Source organism: Lycium barbarum, chromosome 5, assembly GCF_019175385.1.
Source record: "Lycium barbarum isolate Lr01 chromosome 5, ASM1917538v2, whole genome shotgun sequence".
NCBI classification, from domain to species: Eukaryota; Viridiplantae; Streptophyta; class Magnoliopsida; order Solanales; family Solanaceae; genus Lycium; species Lycium barbarum.
This window is the reverse complement of record NC_083341.1, coordinates 25,656,582-25,667,797: the sequence shown is the minus strand read 5'-3', so window position 1 is coordinate 25,667,797 and position 11,216 is coordinate 25,656,582. Positions and strand designations below refer to the sequence as shown.

Sequence of the window (11,216 nt, the reverse complement as noted above, 5' to 3'; positions counted from 1 at the left end):
GTTCCCAAAATTGTTACTGTTGTTGTAGCTCCTTTGGTTCGCACCACCATAATTATTGGTGTAGTTCCCTGAGTTGTTATAAGCACCTTGACTTTGATGAGGTCTCCATTAATTCTGATTCTGGTAACCACCTTGATAGTTCTGTGTTTGATAACCCCCTTGAGAGTTATTTTCATAGTTAGCATCTTCAACTTGCATAGGGGGCCCATCATGAAATGGACTATCTTGAGTATGGTACATCCCTTTTGGCATAACTGTATCATCCTTACAAACATTTACCTTCTTAATCTAGGTTTCATCAAACTTCTTCGTTAGCAAGGAAATATTTGTTGCAAGTTCTGCCAATGTTTGTTGGGTATCTTGATTCTCCTTTACCATGTTCTGGATCATAGCACTACCATACGGTACAACATCAGCATTGTTTGAGTGCCAAGCCTGATTATGAGTAGTCAGCTTGTTAAGTATAGTGGTCACTCATCGATATGATTTGTTCATGAAACAACCATCAGCTGCATTATTAGCAACTGACTGCGTCACTGGGTCTAGCCCTCGGTAGAGCTTCTCTATTAATATGTGCTCCGGAAAACCATGATTCAGACTCTTCTGCAAATACTCCTTGAATCTCTCCCAGGCTTCATATAGTTGTTCTCCCGGTCGCTGCTTAAATTCACAGATCTTGTCCCAAATTTCAGCCTTTCTGCTAGGAGGGTACCATTTTTTGAGAAAAGCAGTCACCATCTCTGCCCCTGTAGTAATCGAATTTCGGGGCAGCTTCTCAAACCATGTTCTTGCATCTCCAACTAAGGAATATTTGAATAACCTCAGCCAAATAGCATCTTGTGAAACGTTATTTTGGATGTGATTAGCACACACATCCATAAAATTATGCAAATGACGTTGAGGGTCATTCTCGGTAGAGTTCCGAAAGTATCCCTCAAGCTTCAACAACTGGTATAGAGAGGAGTCAATTTTCACGCTAGCTGCTACAACTCGAGGATGAACAATAGTAGATGCATAGTCCTCCTCTGGAACAAGATCAACAAAAACATTCTCATCATCTGATTCATTCGCCTGAGTATTCAACCGATTCCCTGGTTACCAGCACGTTGATTTTGTTGATTCTGATTCATGTTCACCTGGTTTACATAGAGTAGCAAACAAGGTGTGATAGAATAAGCAAAAGACTTCAATCAAAGTAAACACTATTTTATAGCAATTTCAAAACCGTATTCCTCGGCAGTGGCGCCAAAATTTGATACGCTCAAATTACACCTATTAATGGTATAACGTAGACGTTGTCAAATATAGTTACCCAACAAGGTTGGGGTCGAATCCCACAGGGAATATGGTGTGAAAAGGTTACTAAAGTCATAGAATGCTAAATTTAGGTCTAATGTCTTAATCCGATAATTTTGGTAAAAGTTGGCTTTTTATGACTAATTGCTAACTAATTGCTTTGGGTGGTAATTTATGGTAAAAGAAACTAAGGTTGTGTCCCCTTTAGATGAGGTGTGTGATCATGGATATTGATCTCGATATACTTCTAATGGATTGTTATATGAATGCACTTAACCTCTATGTGAATCTCTACTATTTTCCCATAAATACAGATTATTTCTTTCTATGATTTTCCCAAATATAAGAAAGTGATATGAAGAACGGTTAATTATGCCAAGTAAATTCGTCTTATTCCTAAGTGAATCTATTAAACAAAGTTTATAGCTTTGAGTCCTTGTTATTTATTCTTACCAACCCTAATTATTTTCCCAAATAAATCAAGGTATACGACGTTAATCAATGTTTGCAACCATTAACTATGAATGCAGAATAGATAAACCCTAACAATCCATTATATATATATATATATATATATATATATATATATATCAATCACAAACCCAATCACAAAACACCCATCAATGGATTCACAACCCTAGTAAGGAAATTTAGCTACTCATAGAAAAAGAAGAACAATTGGACATAATTGAAATCATAATGCTTACGAATTGATTTGTTATACCCCGCATTTTCAGAGTATGAGCATGAAACGTGCTTCCTCAAAAAAAAAAATTGATTGACAATTATATTGTTGCTACATAATTTAAACTCATGTTGATAGTGTTGTATCCCATATTTTAGTACGTCGGATTATTTGTAAGCTGAGGTGGGGCCCACACGTCGAGATTTTTTTTGGACATGTGACAAATTATATGAAGCACATATGCGAAGTTAAACACAAATCAAGAAGGACCCTTGAGCCAAGACGAAGTGGAAGTCCTCGAAACAAATATTTTTAAATAACGTTTTCGGGTGATCTGACTTCGAGGGGAAAACATGGTATTATAAGTTTGGAATTCGGAAAAATACCAAGAAATAGAACTTGTAGATAATTGAAGTCGCTTTCCAACCATAGGTCGTGGATCCACAGGTGACGTCGGGACAAGGAGATATGGACGTTTTAAGGCAGAAAGGTCAGTGGGCTAGGCCCAATCCGAGCCCAACCGGGTTAGGCCCATGACCCATGTTTATTTAAGTGAAACTTCAGCCCTTTACTCCTCAATTTTCATACCAAAACACCAGAAAATTCTGGAAAAAGAGAAAGAGGAGCCTTGGAGAGAAGAAAAACTAATTTTGACCAAAATCTGAGCCCCGAATCCCGAAGCCCATGAAGGGAAAAGTGTTGTACGCTGTGTTGTCTTCAATATGAGCTAAAAATCAATCAAGAAAAAGAGGATGGACGTGATGGCTGCACACTTGGGGTAAGATTACGATCCCATTTCATTGTTAACAAGGTTATTTAAAGTTTTAACGGATTAGAACGGAGAAAATAGCGATATAAATTCGTTTGTTGATGTTGTTGAATTATGGTTTGAGTTTGAGGAGAACTTTGGATAATATATATATATATTTCTTGTAGGATGTTGTTATTAATGTTATTGGTATTGATTTCAGCTTCTCTACGGAAATGAAATTACTAAATAGTTATACCACAAATTGGTTGGTTGAGAAATTTAGAAAACAGTGTGTGGGCTGCTCTATGGCATATGTTGGTATTGGAAATGATGTAATACTATTGGTATTGTTGTTGATAATTTGGCCGAGTTGATTTCTCGGATTGTTGTTGATAAATTGGCCGAGTTAGATTCTCGGGGATGGTGTATTTACAGGGGAGATGCTGCCGAAATTTCGGCGGATTATAAATGAACTCATTTGAAGGATTGAGACAAGTAAATGATGATGAGTCTAATGATTGCGTCAATCTTATTTAATGTAGATTAGCGATAGCGAGCTTGGACAATTATGCGTAGCTAATAGGACGTGGAGCAGGTATGTAAGGCTTACCCTTTCTTTCTTTTGGCATGATCTTTGTGAAACAAACAGACAAAGTATATGTATGATTTCAAAGAACCTCCTATTCTTAGAGCCACTAGGATGGCTAATGCTCTTGACTTCCGAAGAACTATTTTGCTATGTCTTGATACAAGTGTGTGGTTCCAAAAGTTCTACGTTGATTTGATCCATAGCGATATTCGAAAGGTACTTGATATGATTATTGCTTTGATTTCCAAAAATAGCTTCTGAAACGTTCATAGAAGGTTCTGTACTAAAACGTCCATAACTTTTTCATACTAACTCGGATTGACTTAAAACGTGTTTATGACTCTCAAGTGTTGATTTAGGTACGTACCCATCGAGTTTTAAAAAAATTGTTCTATGTGCATATGTATATGAAGCAACGCCTTATGAGATTTATGATCTTGTTCTATGTTCTCTTAACGCTGTTATCCGTTGCTAGTCCCACCTTATAATAATTGTTCGTTCAAGGTGAGACAAAGCCATGATGATTATTCCATAATATATTCGGAGGTTACCGACCTTACGTCACTCCGATAGAGACATAACATTCTTTGGGCTCTCCTGCATGCTGCTTACATGATATATGTATATGATATATGTATATGATACATGAACATGATATATGTATATGTATATGGGGTAAGGGGAAAGGTGAGGCGCTATAGACGCATAGCCACCTGATCAGTTGGTATAATATGATATCGTCCCGGACGCGGGATATATGGATAAATGGATCGGGCTGCACGTTCCGCAGCAGTATAATATATAAATGGATCGGGCTGCACGTTCCGCAGCACTAAGCATGCATGGTACCGCCAAAAAGGCATTCATATGTACAGGTTACTCTTTTATCTTACGGTATGCCCTATATGTCCATTCTGTTATTATTTATACATTACATCCCTTACTATGTTACTATTCGTGCTTTACATACTCAGTACATTGCTCGTACTGACCCCCTTTCTTCGGGGGCTGCATTTCATGCCGCGCAAGTACACCCAGATGAGTAGAAGCTATTATAGAAGATGTTCCAGCGAAGTTGGCAAGCTCCATTTGGCCCTGGAGTGTTGCCGGGTAAGAGTATTATGCTATGATGTCTTGGTTGAAGTTAGAGACTTTGCAGACAGAGTCGTGGGTATAAAATGTCAGTCTTGTAAGTGGCTCCACCAGCCGATGTGTTATTATGCTACATGTTACAAATTTTATATGATTACAGATTTGACATGATTCGGGAACGATGAAAAGGATAATTCTGCAAATCCTTATTATGTATTTTATCTTTATTTGATTTAAGGAGTCCAAAGTGATTATTTGTGTAATAAGAGTCAGCGGGTTCCCTCGGCTCCGAATATGGGGTCGGGTGCCCATCACACCCTAGTAAGATCAGGGTGTGACAAAGTGGTATCAGAACAGGTCGTCCTAGGGGTTGTCTGCAAATTCGTGTCCAGTAGAGTCCTGTTTATGGGTGTGAAGCCGGCCACATTTATAAACAGGAGGCTGTAGGGCATCTAGGGATTGTTGACCTTCTTTCTGTCTTAGATCGTGCGATAGAGCTAAGTCTTAGGAAATGAGATTCCCTATATAAGCCTTATATACGACGGAAGAAGGTAAGTGATGATATGGAAAGTCATAGAGGTAAGTTTTGATATATTTGTTCTATTACCTGAAATTGGGAGCCCTGGGTGGCTGGAATATGTCGTACACATATGTATGCCCTGTGAGGCATTATTGGTAATTGGCGCGTGCAGATTTTGGATTGTGAGAATTGTAAAGGAGACTTTGCCAAAATTTGTCAAAATCAGGTCATTTAACTTGGTACACCTAACAGGAAGAAGCGTGGAAAGGAAATATCGTAAATAGACAATAAGTGGGATGTGTTGTTTTAGAGGAGTTATGTATTTGGCATGGCATGAAGAACGATTGCAAGAAAGACGATTAGCAGTCCGAAGGATTAGAATGGGTTACATTCGAGGTTTAGTAGGAGTAAGGTTTATTGGGCGATTCAAGGAAAGTCGACAATCAGTTTTGCCGTAGGTTATTATATAAGAGTGGCGAGCGGAAGTCCAAAGTGGTGGATAATCGAGTATTTATAAGTAATGGCGACGAAGGTGTGCTCCCTACTATCAGGAATCTGGAACTCTAGGATGAAAAGTAGTTATACACATAAGTGAAAAGTGAATATTGAGGATTGAAAAGGGTAAAATAGTAATTGTAAAGGGAAGGACGTGTTACGAAAATGTCTCGGAATTTGTAAGACTTCGACTTGCTCCAGATCGTGTAATGAAGGCCATGCGGTGAGGTGGATGCCATTATATCAGCACTAATGCACCGGATTTCATCGGAGTTTCAAGGTTAAGCGTGCTAAGGTGAGAGAAATTTTAGGATGGGTGACCCTTTGGGAAGTGTACTAAAAGTTATATAGATTTAGACATAAGAGGCAAAAGGGAAATTAGAGTATACGGGATGGTGGGGAACCTTAAGAGGTCGCGTAGGACGAGGCGGACTAGATCGGTGAAGAGAAGGAAGGTGCATCACGGCTCTAGAACTAGGATGAGGGTGGATAGCATTTGGAGATATTTTGTAAGCGAGATGGTAGTAAATATATATATATATATATATATACGTATGGTATCCTAATTATGATTGTATCGGTGGACATGTGTGTCCCAGCGACCGGTGCTACGGTATGGAAGGCATCAATTGAGTAAGGGTATCGAAATTCAAGTGACAACAAAAATAAACGGTACAAGTGTTACAAGGTAAGCTGATGTTATATCCACTACCGGTTAAGATTGGAAAGTCCTAATACAGCGACATTTGGAAAAGAAGGAAAGTGAGTAGATGGAAGGTAAGGAGATCAAAATGTTGGAAAAAGGTGAAAGGTAAGAAACCTCAGTAAGTAAAGTACAACGAGGAAACGACTAAAGAGGTTTTGCAATGGCAGGACCGATAGCAAGCATGATGAAGAGGGAAGTCAACTCGAAAAAAAAAAAAAAACGTGAAATTGGACTAAATTTAGGTATATTATGAAACAAACATGGGAAAGGAGGCATGACAAAATAATAAAGGAACTAAGCCAACGAAAGGTGAAATCGTGGAAGTAGGTGACGACAAGGTCGCGGGAAAAGGATTCAAGGATGTAACTAAAAGGGATGGACATTTAAGGATTTAAAAGATCCGCTTGATAGATAAACCAAAATGACAGATAAGTACGTCAGACTATGGGAGGACTTATTAATTGAAAATCAGACAAAGGTTAAAAGTAGAAGGGAAAACCCAAAGAAAAGTATTGAAGGGTATCATGTTTGATTGGAGCAAGCGGGTGCTAATTAGACCGCGTGGAGCTGGCAACATGAAGGATCTTATTGGAAACAGAGACGAATGAGGGTTACAGACAAAGGAAAGAATGAAAGGATTCGAATTCACTGCATGACTGGAGATCTGGTTATTTCCGACAGACTTCTGAATTCACTCCTAATTTGTTAGCCGAACGAAGGATCAGAAACTATAAGAGTAAACTGAAGGAAATGAAGCATTAAAGGAAAGGTTTGAGATATTTTTGAACACATGTACAAGAATTGCCGTTAGATAGCCAAGGCCCAGAAATCCAATTGGAGGAAAGAGAAATCAAACGAGATGTGTCGGTGTTAAACTAGTCGAAAGACAAAGTACCGCAAAGATTGATTCGACTGCTACAGAAAGCAAATGAGGCTAAATGTGATTAGCCTTGAGGTTATCCTTAAGGAAGTAAGAATAAGAATAATTCAACTTTAAGAAAATAAAGGCTTAGGTCATCTAGGAAACGTAAGGAAGACACGTGGAGATTGAAGGGAACAAAAAGAAGATGAAACAAAAGGATTGGATAAAAGTATGTGGTAAATACGGCATGAAAGGGCATGCAAGAATGTAAACAACGAAAGTTGAAGAGGCAATGAGAACGATAAAGTATAAACAGATAGTAGACAGACATATAATGCAAAAAGGGACGATTTTGAGTACAGGCATAGATTTTGGCCACAAAAGAAGAAAAAATAGACTGCATAATTTGGATAAATTCGGTTTCAATGAGAAAGTAAGTAAAGTAATTACTAACAAGTATAAGTAAGAACATTGACGTCTACCTCAACATTCGAGGACAAATGTTTTTAAAGGGGGGAGGATGTTATACCCCGCATTTTCAGAGCATGAGCATGACACGTGCTTCCTCAAAAAAAAAAATTGATTGACAATTATGTTGTTGCTACATAATTTAAACTAATGTTGATAGTGTTGTATCCCGTATTTTAGTACGTCGGATTATTTGTAAGCTGAGGTGGGGTCCACATGTCGAGATTTTTTTTGGACATGTGACAAATTATATGAAGCACATATCCGAAGTTAAACACAACTAAAGAAGGACCCTTGAGCCAAATCGAAGTGGAAGTCCTCCAAACAAATATTTTTAAGTAACGTTTTCGGGTGATCTGACTTCGAGGGGAAAACACGGTATTATAAGTTTGGAATTCGGAAACATACCAAGAAATAGAAGTTGTAGATAGTTGAATTAGCTTTCCAACCATAGGTCGTGGGTCCACAGGTGACATCAGGACAAGGAGATATGGAAGTTTTAAGGCAGAAAGGTCAGTGGGCTAGGCCCAATCCGAGCCCAACCGGGTTAGGCCCATGACCCATGTTTATTTAAGTGAAACTTCATCCCTTTTCTCCTCAATTTTCATACCAAAACACCAGAAAATTCTGGAAAAATAGAAAGGGGAGCCTTGGAGAGAAGAAAAACTAATTTTGACCAAAATCTGAGCCCCGAATCCCGAAGCCCATGAAGGGAAAAGTGTTATACGCTGTGTTATCTTCAATATGAGCTAAAACTCAATCAAGAAAAAGAGGATGGACGTGATGGCTGCACACTTGGGGTAAGATTACGATCCCTTTTCATTGTTAACAAGTTTATTTAAAGTTTTAACGGATTAGAATGGAGAAAATAGCGATATAAATTCGTTTGTTGATGTTGTTGAATTATGGTTTGAGTTTGAGGAGAAATTTGGATAAAATATATATATTTCTTGTAGGATGTTGTTATTAATGCTATTGGTATTGATTTCAGCTTTTCTACGGAAATAAAATTACTAAATTGTTATACCGCAAATTGGTTGGTTGAGAAATTTAGAAAACAGTGTGTGGGCTGCTCTATGGCATACGTTGGTATTGGAAATGATGTAATACTGTTGGTATTGTTGTTGATAATTTGGCCGAGTTGATTTCTCGGATTGTTGTTGATAAATTGGCCGAGTTAGATTCTCGGGGATGGTTTATTTACAGGGGAGATGCTGCCGAAATTTCGGCGGATTATAAATGAACTCATTTGAAGGATTGAGACAAGTAAATGATGATGAGTCTAATGATTGCGTCAATCTTCTTTAATGTAGATTAGCGATAGCGAGCTTGGACAATTATGCGTAGCTAATAGGACGTGGAGCAGGTATGTAAGGCTTACCCTTTCTTTCTTTTGGCATGATCTTTGTGAAACAAACAGACAAAGTATATGTATGATTTCAAAGAACCTCCTATTCTTAGAGCCACTAGGATGGCTAATGCTCTTGACTTCCGAAGAACTATTTTGCTATGTCTTGATACAAGTGTGTGGTTCCAAAAGTTCTATGTTGATTTGATCCATAGAGATATTCGAAAGGTACTTGATATGATTATTGCTTTGATTTTCCAAAAAATAGCTTCTGAAACGTTCATAGAAGGTTCTGTACTAAAACGTCCATAACTTTTTCATACTAACTCGGATTGACTTGAAATGTGTTTATGAATCTCAAGTGTCGATTTATGTACGTACCCATCGAGTTTTATATTTTTTTTTGTATGTGCATATGTATATGAAGCGACGCCTTATGAGATTTATGATCTTATTCTATGTTCTCTTAACGCTGTTATTCGTTGCTAGTCCCACCTTATAATTATTGTTCCTTCAAGGTGAGACAAAGCCATGATGATTATTTCATAATATATTCGGAGGTTACCGACCTTACGTCACTCCGATAGAGACATAACATTCTTTGGGCTCTCCTGCATGCTGCTTACATGATATATGTATATGATACATGAACATGATATATGTATATGTATATGGGGTAAGGGGAAAGGTGAGGCGCTATAGACGCATAGCCACCTGATTAGTTGGTATAATATGATATCGTCCCGGACGCGGGATATATGGATAAATGGATCGGGCTACACGTTCCGCAGCAATATAATATATAAATGGATCGGGCTGCACGTTCCGCAGCAATATAATATATAAATGGATCGGGCTGCACGTTCCGCAGCACTAAGCATGCATGGTACCGCCAAAAAGACATTCATATGTACAGGTTACTCTTTTATCTTACGGTATTCCCTATATGTCCATTCTGTTATTATTCATACTTTACATCCCTTACTATGTTACTATTCATGCCTTACATACTAAGTACATTGCTCGTACTGACCCCCTTTCTTCGGGGTTGTGTTTCATGCCGCGTAGGTACACCCAGATGAGTAGAAGCCATTATAGAAGATGTTCCAGCGAAGTTGGCAAGCACCATTTGGCCCTGGAGTGTTGTCGGGTCAGAGTATTATGCTATGATGCCTTGGTTGAAGTTAGAGACTTTGCAGACAGAGTCGTGGGTATAGAATGTCAGTCTTGTAAGCGGCTCCACCAGCCGATGTTTTATTATGCTACATGTTACAAATTTTATATGATTACAGATTTGACTTGATTCGGGAACGATGAAAAGGATAATTCTGCAAATCCTTATTATGTATTTTATCTTTATTTTATTTAAGGAGTCCAAAGTGATTATGTGTGTAATAAGAGTCAGCGGGTTCGCTCGGCTCCGAATATGGGGTCGGGTGCCCATCACACCCTAGTAAGATCAGGGTGTGACATGATTGCTTGGTATTGAGGGGAAAGTAATTGCAATTGCTTGTAATCCAAAAGACTTCCAAAGCTATGAGTATTTAGTACTAAGAAGAATAAAAACTGAAATCTGATGTAATGTCGGACAAGAAACCTATATCAGGTATTTATAAGACCCTAAGTTGTGAGAAGTGAAAAGACACAATTGCCCATCGGGTCCATTCTACGGTCCGCAAAACCGTTATGCGGACCGTCAAATTTCTGCCTTTCAACCATCAAAGAGTCTCCAGAGTTTTTTCACGATACATTTTGACAGACCGTCAAATATTATGCGATCCGTATAACTGTTCCATAGGAATGGATCTTCGATACACTGCTCACTGTGACCATTATACGGTCAATTTGACGGTCCGCAGAATGTTTTGCGGCCCGTCTAATTGCTCCGTCAAACTGCCTCTTCAGTGATCTGTTATTTTCTCCATTTCTTTCTGCATTTTCACCTAATTCTCCAACTTTTGCAATCAAAACACTTAATACCTGAAATCCAATAAAAAACAGGTAAAATCACGTAGACTTGCTTAAAAACTAGTAAAACTTATAGCCGAAAAGCATCGATTGTGGAGTAAAATCACGCCGCATCACTAGGCACACCTTTCCTTCACTTTTAGGCATAGTTAGACTACTCTCCCCTACCTGATGCCTTTGTGAGTCCCAAGATCATGAGTGGAAGGTCCAAGAAAATGAGAGTAAGAGTTTTAGACCCTTGAAAGAGAAACAGGATGGATAGGGTCATCACCTCCCCATCTCCTTTTCCTGAGTCTCCATTCAGCAAAAAGGGACCCTAGGCTCCACTGGTCACTACCTCCAGTTCATGCCCAGGCTCACCTTTTCCTCTTCTAAAACCATTTCCCTCATCTTAATGTCCTCACCCTAATCATCCAGTGAAAACACCAGAGGCCTT

General features: G+C 38.6%; 1 non-coding gene across 1 annotated transcript; it reads left to right on the top strand.

Moving 5' to 3' along the window:
• The first annotated feature begins 583 nt into the window (after positions 1 to 583).
• Positions 584 to 690, top strand: LOC132643082 (small nucleolar RNA R71). Its single transcript, XR_009583530.1, has one exon. It is a non-coding gene; the product is annotated as a small nucleolar RNA R71 (small nucleolar RNA).
• The last annotated feature ends 10,526 nt before the right edge of the window (positions 691 to 11,216 follow it).